This window comes from Bos indicus, chromosome 7, assembly GCF_029378745.1.
Source record: "Bos indicus isolate NIAB-ARS_2022 breed Sahiwal x Tharparkar chromosome 7, NIAB-ARS_B.indTharparkar_mat_pri_1.0, whole genome shotgun sequence".
Classification (NCBI taxonomy): domain Eukaryota; kingdom Metazoa; phylum Chordata; class Mammalia; order Artiodactyla; family Bovidae; genus Bos; species Bos indicus.
This window is the reverse complement of record NC_091766.1, coordinates 4,822,039-4,838,462: the sequence shown is the minus strand read 5'-3', so window position 1 is coordinate 4,838,462 and position 16,424 is coordinate 4,822,039. Positions and strand designations below refer to the sequence as shown.

The window sequence follows — 16,424 nt, the reverse complement described above, 5'->3', positions numbered from 1 at the left end:
AATACTCAGGGTTGAGGATCGACTGCTTTGATCTCTTTGCTGTTCTGCTGCTAAGTCAACTTCAGTCGTGTCCGACTCTGTGCGACCCCATAGACGGCAGCCCACCAGGCTCCCCCATCCCTGGGATTCTCCAGGCAAGAACACTGGAGTGGGTTGCCATTTCCTTCTCCAATGCATGAAAGTGAAAGTGAAGTCCCTCAGTCGTGTCCGACCCTCCGAGACCCCATGGACTGCAGCCTTCCAGGCTCCTCCATCCATGGGATTTTCCAGGCAAGAGTACTGGAGTGGGGTGCCATTGCCTTCTCCGCTTTGCTGTCCAAGGGGCTCTAAATAGTCTTCTCCAGCACCACAGTTCAAAAGCATCAATTCTTCTGGCGCTCAGCCTTCTTTATGGTTTAATCCTCATATCTGTACATAAGTACTGGAAAACTTATGTCAGCAAAGTGAAGTCTCTGTTTTTTAATACGCTCTCTGGGTTCGTCATAGCTTTTCTTCCAAGGAGCAAGTGCCTTTTGATTTCATGACTACGGTCACCATCTTTTTGGTAGGTTGGAATCCTGGCTTTGTCCCTCGGAGCCTTAGTTCACCTCCCTTTAAAATGGGCGTAATAGGCAGAGCGGTTTGGTCGTTCGTTGGAGGGAGCTTTCCCCGTGTTTCAGCTACTGCGGCTCTTTGGGCAGCAGCGGCGGCGCGGTGGTCGGAGAAGCGGCCTAAAACTTCGGCGTTAGGTAAAAGAAAATGGCCCGAACCAAGCAGACTGCTCGTTAAGTCAACGGGTGGGAAAGCGCCCCGCAAGGAGCTGGCCACCAAAGCGGCCAGGAAAAGCGCCCCCTCTACTGGCGGGGTGAAAAAAACCTCATCGCTACAGGCCCGGGACTGTTGCGCTTCGAGAAATCCGTCGTTACCAGAAATCCACCGAGCTTCTGATCCGGAAACTGCCTTTCCAGAGGTTGGTGAGGGAGATCGCCCAGGATTTCAAAACCGACTTGAGGTTCCAGAGTGCCGCCATCGGCGCGCTGCAGGAGGCTAGCGAAGCGTACCTGGTAGGTTTGTTTGAAGATGCTAATCTGTGTGCCATCCACGCTAAGAGAGTCACCATCATGCCCAAAGACATCCAGTTGGCTCGCCGGATACGGGGAGAGAGAGCTTAAGTGAAGGCAGTTTTTATGCTGTTTTGTAGTAAATTCTGTAAAATACTTCGGTTTAATTTGTGACTTTTTTTTGTAAGAAATTGTTTATCATATGTTGCATTTGTACTTAAGTCATTCCATCTTTCACTCAGGATGAATGCGAAAAGTGACTGTTCACAGACCTCAGTGATCTGAGCACTGTTGCTCAGGAGTGACAAGTTGCTAATATGCAGAAGGGATGGGTGATATTTCTTGCTTCTCATGATGCATGTTTCTGTATGTTAATGACTTGTTGGGTAGCTATTAAGGTACTAGAATTGATAAATGTGTACAGGGTCCTTTTGCAATAAAACTGGTTATGACTTGATCCAAGTGTTTAACAATTGGGGCTGTTAAGTCTGACCATACATCACTATGATAGAATGTGGGCTTTTTCAAGGGTGAAGATACAAGTCTTAACCACAGTGTAACTTACAGTTTCCTTTAAAAAAAAAAAGTAAACCTGGCAGCTATAGAATACACTATGTGCCTTTATAATAGCTATTTTATATATTGTAGTGTCAACATTTTTAAATTAAATGTTTTACACTGACATGTGGTGGGGCGTGTTGTCTTTAAGGCGTGTAATTTAGAGTTTGATTGGGTTTCTCCTGAGTAGACTACACTTGTTTATGTAGTAAAATGCTTTGCACGTTATACCTTGCATAAGTCCTCATTCTACCACATGTTAAACTAACCTTCTAGCTGATAATGCAAACACTAACGGGGAGGGGGATTTATTTCTAAGGGCTCTAGACTATAATACAAGTTATTCACACCAGCATCATCTGTTACTAATATAGTAGTTAGTGCAGCTTTTCTTTGTGTTGTGATTGGTCTCATAACTAGGTTGAACTTTTCTCTACCAAGGGGGAACAACACCGAACTTTTTTTCCTTGTGGGGTTTGTATTATAACTTAGGGGGAACTTGCTGTTGGGGAGGGACACAGCTTCAGCTTATGGAACCTCTGCCAGTTAAAGTGGTGTTCATGTGGCATAGGTTCTGGGAAAATCACTTCATAGAGATGGCTTTCCAAGTGGCTTTAAAATTTATCCTTCTATTGAAGTTTTTAGGTCAATTATGTATGTTGACTAAATTTACAAATAAACTTGTTTATTCAACTAACAAAAAAATAAAATGGGCGTAATAAGTGCTGTAGAAGGTTGCAGTGAGGAGGAAATGAGGTAAGCCATGGGAAAGCACATAAAACAGTATCTGCTTGATATATTCAGATGTGCAGTATTTATTGAGCACCTACTATGGGCCTGCTCTGGGAAACACAAAGTGAATAAACCAGACGAAACTCCTGGCCCTCCCAAGGCTTAGGAGGGGTGACAGCTGGTAAACAAGACAAATTGGCAACTGTATTAGTTTCCTTGGTCTGCCATAACAGAGCAATCAAACTGGGTGGCTTTAAACCACAGAACTTGATCCAGAAGTCTGAACTCAAGATGTGGGCAGGATTGGTTTCTTCTAAAGGATCTGAGGGACAATTCATCCCAAGCCTCTCCCCCAGCAATCCAGCAATCCTTGTAGTTCTTGGTTATAAACATGTCACTCCAATCTCTGCCTGTCATCACATAGCTTTTCTCTTTCCTCTTCTTTTCTTATGGGGACACTCCTTTCTCTTAGTGTGTGCTGTGCGTGCTAAGTTGCTTCAGTCGTGTCTGACTCTTTGCCACGCTATGGACTGTAGCCCTCCAGGCTCCTCTGTCCGTGGGATTCTCCAGGCAAGAATACTGGAGTGGGTTGCCATTTCTTTCTCCAGGACTACCCTTTTCCAGCCCTCCTTAGTGTCATCATTGGCCTGAGAGATTTTTTCCTTTTTTGGCAGCGTTGCATGGTTTGTGGAATCTTAGTTTCCCAATCAGGATTTGAACCCAGACCCTGGCTGTGAAAGCGTCAGGTCGTAAACCACTGGACTACCAGGGAATTCCCAAGAGCCCAGAGCCAAGCTCTTCCAGCTGAAAAGACCCGATGCCTCTCAGAGCTGGGAGCCCCTGATGCTCCGCTTCTCAATAAAAGATTCCCCTGCATCAGGTCTCAGAGACCTGGGCAGAAGAGGATGAGAACTGCCCAGCCACATCCCACTGGGCAGGGCACTAGAATCTCCTCTCCAGGACCTAGTGGGGGGAGACGGTCTGGGGGTCAGTTTTGTTATGAAGGGACTGAGTAGCTCAGGCTTGTTCCTCCCTCTTTCTTCTCGCTAAAAACAAGAATACAGATTTCCCTTCATTCGTGATAGGGTGGTTGTTTAGTCGCTGAGTCGTGTCCGACTCTTTTGCGACCCCATGAGCTGTAGCCCACCAGGCTTCTCTGTCCATGGGATTTCCCAGGCAAGAATACTGGAGTGGGTTGCCATTTCCTTCTCCAGGGGATCTTCCCTATGCAGGGACTGAACCCAGGTTTCCTTCATTGGCAGGTGGGTTCTTTACCACTGAGCCACCAGGGAAGCCCTGTGATGGGGTTATGTCCGAATAAACCCATCGTAAGTTGAAAATATAATAAATTGAAAATACATTTAATACAGTTAGCCTACTAAACATCGTAGCTTAGTTTAGCCTAGCCTATTTCAAACGTGCTCAGAACACTCACATAAACCTACAGTTGAGCAAAATCATCAAACACAAGCCTATTGGATAATAGTGTTGAATACCTTATATAATGTATTGAATACTATACTGAAAATTAAAAAAAAAAGTGTATCTGTTGTTTACCACTGTAACCACATGACTGACTGGGAGCTGTGGCTCATTGCCAGCTGCCCAGAATCATGAGAGAGCATCTTACCACATATCACTAGTCCAGGAAAAGATCAAAATTCAAAGTTTGGTTTCTACTGAATGATTGCTTGCCCACATCATGAAGTTGAAAAATCTGAAGTCAAACTATCAAAGTTGGGGACTGTCTATGATCATCTCTACCAATCAGGGTTATTGTGTGGAGGGATCAAATGTGAAACCCGTATAAAGATGGAAGCAGCAGATAGCCCTGGACCCACAGTTGTCTTTCATATCTTTGTTTGGGGTCTTTCCTGACTCAGAAGCTGACCCTGAGATGAGAACTCAAGGGTACATACAGTACTCAAGACATGACCCTAGGAAATCCCCACTGGAGACGGAGACCTGAGACACGGAGGGAAGGATCCCTGCAGTGGGCGCCACTGAGCAGATGACAAAGTGGGCGCCTGAGGGTTAGTCCAGCTGTGGACCTTAGGGAGACAACATAAGAGTTTGTGTCTCAAAGAGGTCCCACCCAGGTCAGGGCCGTGTTTATTTTCCTCTCTATCATGGGCTTGGGGATGATCCCAGGGGTGCTGGTGGGGTCTGGGAAGTGTTTAGGACATTAGTAGCGGGCAACAGTGATATGCCAACTGGGTTAGAGGGATCAGCGTGACCAGCCAAGCTGTGTTTGGCAAGGGTAAAGGCCGCTTTGATGTAAACAACAGAAACTGGGGCACATGATGTGCTCCAACATCAACATGGTGCTGGCAGAAAATTGCATGGTCATTCACCTCTTCCTGACTTTTCTAGATCTTTCTATGTGCAGTCTTTCTCCTTTTGCGCAATTAATAAACTCGTATTCATCCTTGAAAACTCTGCTTGGGTGACCCCTTGTGGCATACTGTGGTTACTACAGTTTTGCTCAGCTCTTTCAACATGCTGCTGCTGCTGCTGCTGCTAAGTCACTTCAGTCGTGTCCGATTGTGTGTGACCCCATAGACGGCAGCCCACCAGGTTCCCCAGTCCCTGGGATTCTCCAGGCAAGAACACTGGAGTGGATTGCCGTTTCCTTCTCCAATGCATGAAAGTGAAAAGTGAAAGGGAAGTCGCTCAGTTTTGTCCGACTCTTCGAGACCCCATGGACTGCAGCCTACCAGGCTCCTCCATCCATGGGATTTTCCAGGCAAGAGTACTGGAGTGGGGTGCCATCGCCTTCTCCATAGTGGTGGCCAATTAGAATTCAATCCTAAAGGAAATCAGTCAGTCAATCCAAAAGGAAATTAACCCTGAGTATTCATTGGAAGGACTGATGCTGAAGCTGAAGCTGAAGCTGAAACTCCAATACTTTGGCCACCTACTGCAAAGAGCCAGCTCAATGGGAAAGACCCTGATGTTAGGCAAGACTGAGGGCAGGAGAAGGGGGGCGCGGCGACATAGGATGAGATGGTTGGATGACATCACTGACTCAATGGACTTGAGTTTGAGCAAACTCCAGGAGATAGTGAAGGACAGGGAAGCCTGGTGTGCTGCGGTCCATGAGGTCACAAAGAGTTGGACATGACTTAGCAACTGAACAACAACACCAAATCAGTTCTCTGCCACCTGGGCAAAGTGACTGGTTTAATAGGAGGAAGTGACCAACCAAGGCCAATTAGACTCTCCCTTGAAAGGGATACCGAGGGCTAGAAGGGAGAAAAGCACTTTCTAGAGAGGTTTTTGAAAATGCAATAGTGAAGGCCCAGGGCTATTACAACTGATCTTCTGGAAGAAGCTCTCTACTAACATACTCTTTTCCTCTGTGGAAAAGAGGCATGTTTTCAGCTCCTGAAGTCATAGGTCTACTTTCTACATATATTACAAGTAGTTGTCCTTTGTTGCTTAATCCACTTGGAGTTTAGACTCTGTCCCTAGCAATTGGCAAGCCCTCCACTAATGTATAGCTGCTCTGGATTCTTGAGTGATTGTCCCCCCAAAATCTAATCATTCTGTTTCTTATACTTTGAACTTCAGTATCTTGTATTGATTTTCAATCAATACCTGGTTTGGCCCAGGTTGTAATTGCTTGCACAATTAATCTTTCTTGATCCTGACTTATAGGGACAATGTGAGAGTTTGCGTGGGTCACTGTTTAAGGCTGTCAGCACACTTTTTCCTTCCCCTCTATCATGGACACATGACACAGGTTCAGCCAATCAGGGGTCTTCCCTGGGAAGCTTCTGGAATCGCAGAGCTGGAGAAATGTGAGTCAGGTACAGACATAGCCATCTTTCCATCTTGGCATCTTGGTCCTGTTTAATCCTAGATCCAGCTGTAGCTGAGACTTCATAAATTTTCATCATTTCCTATCCCTTGAAAATACTCCTCCATTTTTTTGTGGTCCAGTTTAAATTATATTTCTGACAGTAGAAACCTAAAGAGTTTCTGCTAAACCTATCAAATTAAAAAAGATACACTAGAGACTTCCTCGGTGGTCCAGCGGTTAAGAATCCACCTTTCAATGCAGGGAACAAGGTTTCAGTCGATGGATCTGGGAACTAGGATCCCACAAGCAGCAGGGCAGCTAAGCCTGAGTGTGCAACCAAGACCCCACGCAGCCAAAAATAAATAGATAATTAATAATAATAATAAAAGATACACCACCCTCCACTTTAAAAATGAGGGGAGGAGGATTGTAAAACTCCATACTGACAAAGTGAGACTGGTAGACATATATTTTTTTTTAAGGAAGAAAATGGCATTATGTTTCAAAATCCATAAAAGTGTCACACCCTGCAACTCATTAATTCATTTCTGAAGACTTACACTAGGGAGGTTTTGCAAATGAAGGGAATTGCTCTGTGCCAAGGCCTTGCAGCAATGTCACCAATTTTAAAACAGCAGAAAGAATATAAATATCTAACAACAGTGGACTAGTCGAGTAAGCTATATTTCTTCCACTAGACAGAATATTTTCCATTCATTAAAAACTTATATTTTAATCCTCCCCCACCCCTACCCTGGTGGGGAGGCTGCAGTGGGCTGAACTTAGTGGTTAGATTTTAAACAATAGAGAAAAGGGAAAATAGAAACTCAACAGCAAAAATACTAGCAACACCTCCTGCAGTGGGTTGAGTGTGTGGTGTGCATGCGCTCACGTGCTTGGTCGTGTCCGACTCTCTGTGACCTTATGAACAGCCTTGCTCGCCGGGCTACTCTGTCCATGGAATCTTCCAGGCAAGAATACTGGAGTGGGTTGCCATTTCCTCCTCCAGGGGATCTTCTTGACCCAAGGATCAAACCCATGTCTCCTGCATTGGTAGGTGGATTTTTTACCAAGGGGTCACCTGGGAAGCCAGTGGGTTGAATGGTGGCCCCCTAAACACATGTCCAAGTCCTGACCCCAGTACCAGTGAAAGTGACCTTATTTGAATAAAGAGTCTTTTCAGATGTAATTCAGCTAAGGAGCCTGGGGTCATCTGAGATTTAGGTTGGAGCTGGAACCCAGTGACTAATATTCTTCTAAGAAAAGGCAGAGGAAGATTTGAGACACAGACAGAGAAGACAGAGGTGGAGACTGGAGTGATGTGGCCACAAGCCAAGGGATACCTGGAGCCCCCAGAAACAGGGCGTGACAAAGAAGGATTCTTCCCTACAGCCTCTAAAGGGAATGTGGCCCTGTCAACACCTGGATTTCAGACTTCTGGCTTCCAGGAGTGCAAGAGAATAAATGTGTGTTATTTAAGCCAGAGTTTGTGGTCATTTGATATAGCAATCATGAATCTCATACACCGCCTTCATCAAGTAATTCAGATTATGTCACTGTGACAAGTCACACGGAAGTCAGGGATCCCTGATATGGCGAGATGGGAAGGGTGCCTCAGCTCTGTGGCTTTCCTCAAACGCCCATTCTAATCATGACAAAGACACCAGATAGACCCAGACCGGGGGCAGCAGGAAGGACGCCTGGCCTGTCCTCCCCAAGACTTCAAAGGTCACGAGCAACAAGGAAAGCATAAGGAGCCATCCCAGCCAGAGGAAACTGAGGATCTGTGAGGACTTAATGGAACAAGGTTCCCTGGCCAGGGTCCTGGGCCAGAGAGAGGACGTGAATGGAAGAACTGGTGACATCTGAATAAGGCCAGATGGTTGGCTGACAGCAGTGCGCTGGTGTCTATTTCTTAGTTGTACAAACATTAGAACTGATCATGTAAGCTGTTCCTATTTGATGACTATGGGTGAAGACATAGGGAACTCTCTGTGTTGTCTTTGCAACTTTTCTGTAGATCCGAACTTATTCTAGTATAAACAACTTATTTAAAAAGTCACATAGGGGACTTTGCTGGCAGTCTGAGCTCCTAATGCAGGGTACACGGGTTCAATCCCTGGTCTGGGGACTAAGATCCTGCATGTCACAGGGTTGGGGCCAAAAAGACCAAAAAGCAAAACAAAATTTCAAAATCATATGACCAAAACATGGATGCATTCTAAATGTCAATCAACAGATGAATGGATAGAGACATGATATATTGCATATATAAATAAATAAAATGGATATTCAGTTCAGTTTAGTTCAATTCAGTCGCTCAGTCGTGTCGAACTCTTTGCGATCCCATGAATCATAGCACGCCAGGCCTCCCTGTCCATCACCAACTCCTGGAGTTCACTCAGACTCACGTCCATCGAGTCAGTGATGCCATCCAGCCATCTCATCCTCTATCATCCCTTTCTCCTCCTGCCCCCAATCCCTCCCAGCATCAGAGTCTTTTCCAATGAGTCAACTCTTCGCATGAGGTGGCCAAAGTACTGGAGTTTCAGCTTTAGCACCATTCCTTCCAAAGAAATCCCAGGGCTGATCTCCTTCAGAATGGACTGGTTGGATCTCCTTGCAGTCCAAGGGACTCTCAAGAGTCTTCTCCAACACCACAGTTCAAAAGCATCAATTCTTTGGCGCTCAGCCTTCTTCACAGTCCAACTCTCACATCCATTTATGATGTGAGATGGATATTACTCAGCCATAAAAAGGGCTTGCCTGGTAGCTCAGCTGGTAAAGAATCCACCTGTAATGCAGGAGACCCCAGTTCGATTCCTGGGTCATGAAGATCTGCTACAGAAAGGAAAAGCTACCCACTCCAGTATTCTTGGGCTTCCCTGGTGGCTCAGCTGTAAAGAATTCACCTGCAATGCGGGAGACCTGAGTTTGATCCCCGGGTTGGGAAGATCCCCTGGAGAAGGAAAAGGCTACTCCCTCCAGTATTCTGGCCTGGAGAATTCCATGGGCTGTATAGTACATGGGGTGGCAAAGATCTGGACACGACTGAGCGACTTTCATTTTCAGCCATGAAAAAGAATGAAATAACGCCATTTGTAGCAACAGGGATGGACCAGATATTATCATATTAAGTGAAGTAAGGCAGATAAAGACAAATATCATATGATATCACTTGTATGTAGAACCAAAAAAAAAAAAAAAGATACAGATGAGCTTATTTACAAAACAGAAATAGACTATCAGACGTTGAAAACAACTTATGCTTACCAAAGGGGATAGTGGTAGATGGGGAAGAGAGAAGTTAGAAGTTTGAGATTAACATACACACACTACTACATATAAAACAAGAAAACAACAAGGACCTCCCACGTAGCACAGGGAACTATACTCAATATCTTGTAATAACCTGTAATGGAAAAGAATCTGAAAAAGAGTATGTGTCTATGTATAACTGAATCACTTCACTGTATACCTGAAATAAACACACCCATGTTAAATGAACCATACTTCAGTTTAAAAAGGCACCTGGAACATACATGCTACATGTAGGGCAGGTTATGATGTTCAGATGCACTATATGGAGTAACTGTGATGAGGAGTAACTGTGACAAGGAGGAGCTCTTCCACAAGTTCAGGGTCTTTGAGCACAAGCCGCCGGAGCCACCCACTCTCCTTTATGGTGCCTTGCAATAATTGTTACTCTCTCCTTCCCCACAAACCTGTATCAGTAGATTGGCTTTACTGTGTGCATGTGAGCGGACCCAAGTTTGGTTCATTAACAAAAGCACCCCTTCCATTTTCTAGCCTGAGACCCCTAAAGGACTCACAGGTATCAAGACCACCTGGAGTACAAGAAGCATTCACCTTTTTAAACGTGCATATCTACCCAACTGTCCCTCTGTCTAATTTGATCAAAATGCCATCCACATCCCTGAACTGGGCCCAGTCTGCCCTTTCACTTCAGTTCAGTCGCTCAGTCGTGTCCAACTCTTTGGGACCCCATGAATCGCAGCACGCCAGGCCTCTCTGTCCATCACCAACTCCCGGAGTTCACTCAGACTCACGTCCATCGAGTCAGTGATGCCATCCAGCCATCTCATCCTCTGTCGTACCCTTCTCCTCCTGCCCCCAATCCCTCCCAGCATCAGAGTCTTTTCCAATGAGTCAACTCTTCACATGAGGTGGCCAAAGTATTGGAGTTTCCGCTTTAACATCAGACCTTCCAAAGAACACCCAGGACTGATCTCCTTCAGAATGGACTGGTTGGATCTCCTTGCAGTCCAAGGGACTCTCAAGAGTCTTCTCCAACACCACAGTTCAAAAGCATCAATTCTTCGGTGCTCCAGCTTTCTTCACAGTCCATACATGACCACTGGAAAAACCATAGCCTTGACTAGACGGACCTTTGTTGGCAAAGTCATGTCTCTGCTTTTCAATATACTATCTAGGTTGGTCATAACTTTTCTTGTAAGGAGTACACAGAGTCTAAAGAAAGGATCCCCAAGAAGGAGTCATGGGGTCCTTTGGGCTTCCACTCTCTCCCCCCTCCCCCAAGGCCACACCCAGCAGCAGCTGGCAATGTGAAGAGTCTTGAAGATCCCAGGGGTAGGGTCTGAACCCAGGTCCAGTCCCAACCTCCCCAACCTGGCTCTGTGTGGCCACGTGTCTCTAATCTCCCAGTGTTGTCACAGTGGGAGCCCCCAGGAAAACGCAGCTCCCTTCCCAAGCCAACCTCCAGCATGGTGGATTCTGTTCTACTTAGCACATTTATTGAGCATCTACTGTGTGCTGGGCCCCGTGTACAGCAGTGACCAAGTCACACCCGGTCCCGCCCTCCAGGGCTCACAGTCCAGAGGGAAAGAGCCTGTAGTTGCATAAGCACATGAAGAAGTGTGAAATTACAGTAGTGACACATGTTAAGAGAGATTGGAGGTGGGATCTGGAGGGAGGGCATGTGGAAGACACTGGGTAGGCTGTGGGTTTGTTGACTGACTAAGCAATACACCACGCTCATCTTTCCACATCCAAACACGCAGACCATTCTATTAAAAAAAAATACTGTATAGTACAGGGTACTATATTCAATATCTCGTGATAAATCATAATGGAAGAGAATATGAAAAAAAATGTATATGTATAACTGAATCATTTGCTGTACAGTAGAGATTAACACAACACTGTCAATCAACTATACTAAAATACATTAAACAAAAATATGTCCCACAAAGACACACTGACCACATTTTTATCTATGCTGCTGCTGCTAAGTCGCTTCAGTCGTGTCCGACTCTGTGCGACCCCACAGATGGCAGCTCACCAGGCTCCTCTGTCCACGGGATTCTTCAGGCAAGGACACTCCTATTACAGACTTTACCTTCCTTCCCAGGACTCACTGGGGCCTCGGCACTCTTTGATCCTTATTTTACAGATGAGGAAACAGGTTTGGAAGGTGAAAATAACTCATCCAAGAGTGCACACCGTATGAGGAGCCAGGAAGAATTTGAACCCAGGTCAGTTCGCTCTAGCCACTCTACTTCTTGCCCTCCATTCTCTCCCTGAGAAAAATGCATAATAATTTTAAGAGGGACAGTTCTCTTTTTTTAGGAACAATTCTTGGCAAAAGAACTTTTTTTGTTTGTATTGTGACTCTGTGGCATTTGGAATGTTAGTTTCCAGACCAGGGATGGAACCCACACTCCCTACACTGGAAGTGCAGTCTTAAACACTGAACTGGCGGAGAAGTTCCTGAAATGTTTTGCTGTTGTTGTTGTTTTTATTTTTTAACAACTCTGGGAAATAATATGTGGTTCCTGAATCTATTGGGCTTTCCAGGTGGTGCGAGTGGTAAAAAACCCACCTGCCAATAAAGGAGACATAAGAGATGTGGGTTTGACCCCTGTGTTGGTAAGATCCGCTGGAGTAGAAAATGGCAACCCACTCCAGTATTCTGTCTTGGAGAATCCCATGGAGAGAGGAGCCTGGCAGGCTACAGTCCATGAGGTCACAATGAGTCAGACACAACTGAGTGACTACTGTTTTGGGGCTTCCCTGGTGGCTCAGAAGGTAAAGAATCTGCCTGCGATGTGGGAGATTTGAGTTTGATCTCTCGGTCAGGAAGGTCCACTGGAGAAGGGAATGGCACCCCACTCCAGTATTCTTACTTGGAGAATTCCATGGACAGAGGAGCCTGGTGGGCTACAGTCCATGGGGTCGCCAAGAGTCAGACATGACTGAGTGACTCCACTTAAAAGGGAATGACACATGCTACAGTTTGGATGAGACTTGAGGACATGATGCTAAGTGAAATAAGCCAGGCACAGAAGGACAAATACTGTATGATTCTGCTCTTATGAGTTTCCTAGAAGTAGTCAAACTCACTAAGAAAGTAGAATGGTAGGTGCCAGGCACTGGGGGAGGGGAGAATGGGGAGCTGTTGCTTTTTCATGGATACAGTTTCAGTTTTGCAAGATGGAAAGAGCTCAGGGCCTATCCTGGTGTGCAGTGGGTAAGAATCTGCCTGCCAATGCAGAGGACACAGGTTCAGTCCCTGGGAAGATTTCACATGCTGCGAGCAGCTAAGCCCGTGCGCCACAGCTGCTCAGTCCGTGCGCTGCATGCAGCTACTGAAGCCCACGTGCCCAGAGCCCACATACCACAACAAAGAGTAGTCCCACTCGCTGCAACCAGAGAAAGCCCAAGCAAAGCGACGAAGACTCAGCGCAGCCAAAAATATAAGAGTTCTGAAGACTGGTTGCACAACAATGTGAAGAATGTTCTTTTAAGCATCGCTGAAATGTACACTTGAAAATGGTCGATTTTATCTGTGTTTTACCACACACACACACACACACACACAATCTAGGACTTCCCTGGTGGGCCAGTGGTTAAGACTCCACACTTCCATTGCAGGGGGCATGAGTTCAATCCCTGGTCAGGGAACTAAGATCCCATATGCCATGTGGCATGGCCAAAAAAAAAAAAAAAAATCTAGCGGTGTTTTTCAAAGAAGAGAGTGTCCATATCATCTTTATTTCTGAGTAGTACAATTCAGTTCAGTTGCTCTTTGTGACCCTGTGAACTGTGGCATGCCAGGCTTCCCTGTCCATCACTAACTCCCAGACCTTGCTGAAACTCAGGTCCATCGAGTCAGTGACACCAGTGGGAGAAATGTGGTGTCTCCCTCTCCCACCACTTTCGCCCCCACACCTTGGCTCCCTCCCCAAAGGCCCAACTGCCATCAGTTTCCTACTCTTTCTTCCTCAGATATTTTCTGCATTTGCAAACAAATCTTTTCTTTCTCTGACATTTGTATTTCATCCCAACAATGCTCCCACACTTAAAAAAAAATCATTATGACAGAATACAGTTCAGTTCAGTTCAGTTCAGTCGCTCAGTCGTGTCCGACTCTTTGCGACCCCATGAATCGCAGCACGCCAGGCCTCCCTGTCCATCACCAACTCCCAGAGTTCACCCAGACCCACATCCATCGAGTCAGTGATGCCATCCAGCCATCTCATCCTCTGTCATCCCCTTCTCCTCCTGCCCCCAATCCCTCCCAGCATCAGAGTCTTTTCCAATGAGTCAACTCTTCGCATGAGGTGGCCAAAGTACTGGAGTTTCAGCTTTAGCATCATTCCTTCCAAAGAAATCCCAGAGTTGATCTTCAGAATGGACTGGTTGGATCTCCTTGCAGTCCAAGGGACTCTCAAGGGTCTTCTCCAACACAGCAGTTCAAAAGCATCAATTCTTTGGCGCTCAGCCTTCTTCACAGTCCAACCCTCACATCCATGCATGACCATAGGAAAAACCACAGCCTTGACTAGACGAACCTTTGTTGGCAAAGTAATGTCTCTGCTTTTGAATATGCTATCTAGGTTGGTCATAACTTTCCTTCCAAGGAGTAAGCGTCTTTTCATTTCATGGCTGCAGTCACCATCTGCAGTGATTTTGGAGCCCCAAAAAATAAAGTCTGACACGGTTTCCACTGTTTCCCCATCTATTTCCCATGAAGTGATGGGACCAGATACCATGATCTTCGTTTTCTGAATGTCGAACTTTAAGCCAACTTTTTCACTCTCCACTTTCACTTTCACCAAGAGGCTTTTTAGTCCCTCTTCACTTTCTGCCATAAGGGTGGTGTCATCTGCATATCTGAGGTTATTGATATTTCTCCTGGCAATCTTGATTCCAGCTTGTGCTTCTTCCAGCCCAGCATTTCTCATGATGTACTCTGCATAGAAGTTAAATAAGCAGGGTGACAATATACAGCCTTGACGAACTCCTTTTCCTATTTGGAACCAGTCTGTTGTTCCATGTCCAGTTCTAACTCTTGTTTCCTGACCTGCATACAGATTTCTCAAGAGGCAGCTCAGGTGGTCTGGTATTCCCATCTCTTGAAGAATTTTCCACAGTTTATTGTGATCCACAAAGTCAAAGGCTTTGGCAGAGTCAATAAAGCAGAAATAGATGTTTTTCTGGAACTCTCTTGCTTTTCCATGATCCAGCGGATGTTGGCAATTTGATCTCTGGTTCCTCTGCCTTTTCTAAAACCAGCTTGGACATCAGGAAGTTCACGGTTCACGTATTGCTGAAGCCTAGCTTGGAGAATTTTGAGCATTACTTTACTAGCAGGTGAGATGAGTGCAATTGTGTGGTAGTTTGAGCATTCTTTGGCATTGCCTTTCTTTGGGATTGGAATGAAAACTGACTTTTCCAGTCCTGTGGCCACTGCTGAGTTTTCCAGATTTGCTGGCATATTGAATGCAGCACTTTCACAGCATCATCTTTCAGGATTTGGAATAGCTCAACTGGAATTCCATCACCTCCACTAGCTTTGTTCATAGTGATGCTTTCTAAGGCCCACTTGACTTCACATTCCAGGATGTCTGGTTCTAGGTGAGTGATCATACCATCGTGATTATCTGGGTCATGAAGATCTTTTTTGTATAGTTCTTCTGTGTATTCTTGCCATCTCTTCTAAATATCTTCTGCTTCTGTTAGGTCCATACCATTTCTGTCCTTTATTGAGCCCATCTTTGCATGAAATGTTCCCTTGGTATCTCTAATTTTCTTGAAGAGATCTCTAGTCTTTCCCATTCTATTGTTTTCCTCTATTTCTTTGCATTGATCGCTGAAGAAGGCTTTCTTATCTCTTCTTGCTATTCTTTGGAACTCTTCATTCAGATGCTTATATCTTTCCTTTTCTCCTTTGCTTTTCTCTTCTCTTCTTTCCACAGCTATTTGTAAGGCCTCCCCAGACAGCCATTTTGCTTTTTTGCATTTCTTTTCCCTGGGGATGGTCTTGATCCCTGTCTCCTGTACAATGTCACGAACCTCATTCCATAGTTCATCAGGCACTCTATCTATCAGATCTAGGCCCTTAAATCTATTTCTCACTTCCACTGTATAATCATAAGGGATTTGATTTAGGTCATACCTGAATGGTCTAGTGGTTTTCCCTACTTTCTTCAATTTCAGTCTGAATTTGGCAATAAGGAGTTCATGATCTGAGCCACAGTCAGCTCCTGGTCTTGTTTTTGCTGACTGGATAGAGCTTCTCCATCTTTGGCTGCAAAGAATATAATCAAACTGATTTCGGCGTTGACCATCTGATGATGTCCATGTATAGAGTCTTCTCTTGTGTTGTTGGAAGAGGGTGTTTGTTATGACCAGTGAGTTCTCTTGGCAAAACTCTATTGACTCTATTGTTATGACAGAATACATGTAACACTTCACATGTCAACCATGTTAAAGTGTCTCATCCACTGGTATCAAAGACATTCACCATGCTGCACGAGCATCGCCTCTTATCTGGTTTCAGAATGCTTTCATCACCCTCAGGAGAAACCCTGTCCCCATTAGCAGTCACATCCTATCCCCCTCCCCTAGCTCCTGACAACTACTAATCCACTATCTGCCTCCACGGATTTGCCGGTTCCGGACATTTTGTATACTTAGAATGATACGCTATGTGGCCTTTCCTGTCTGACTTCTTTTACTCACATGATATTTTCAAGGTTCCTCCAGGTAGTACCATGTGTCCATGCTTCATTTACTGTTAAGCAGTATTCCACTGTTGGGAATGATGGGAAGTAAACAGTTTTGTTTTTTTTTTAATCTGCTAATGAGCATTTGTTTTCTCTTCTCCCTTTTGGTGATCCTGAATTGTACTGCCATGAACATATTCAAAAACTTTCACAGTATTTGGACACTTATTTGTAATTATTTTGGGAGCATCCCTAGGAGTAGAATTGCCGGGGGCTTCAGTAACTATGTTTAGCCTC

At 45.2% G+C, this 16,424-nt stretch overlaps 1 pseudogene; it reads left to right on the top strand.

Annotated features, from left to right (window-relative positions):
- The first annotated feature begins 602 nt into the window (after positions 1-602).
- LOC109561412 (histone H3.3A-like) lies at positions 603-1,497 on the top strand (annotated as a pseudogene).
- Positions 1,498-16,424: the final 14,927 nt, after the last annotated feature.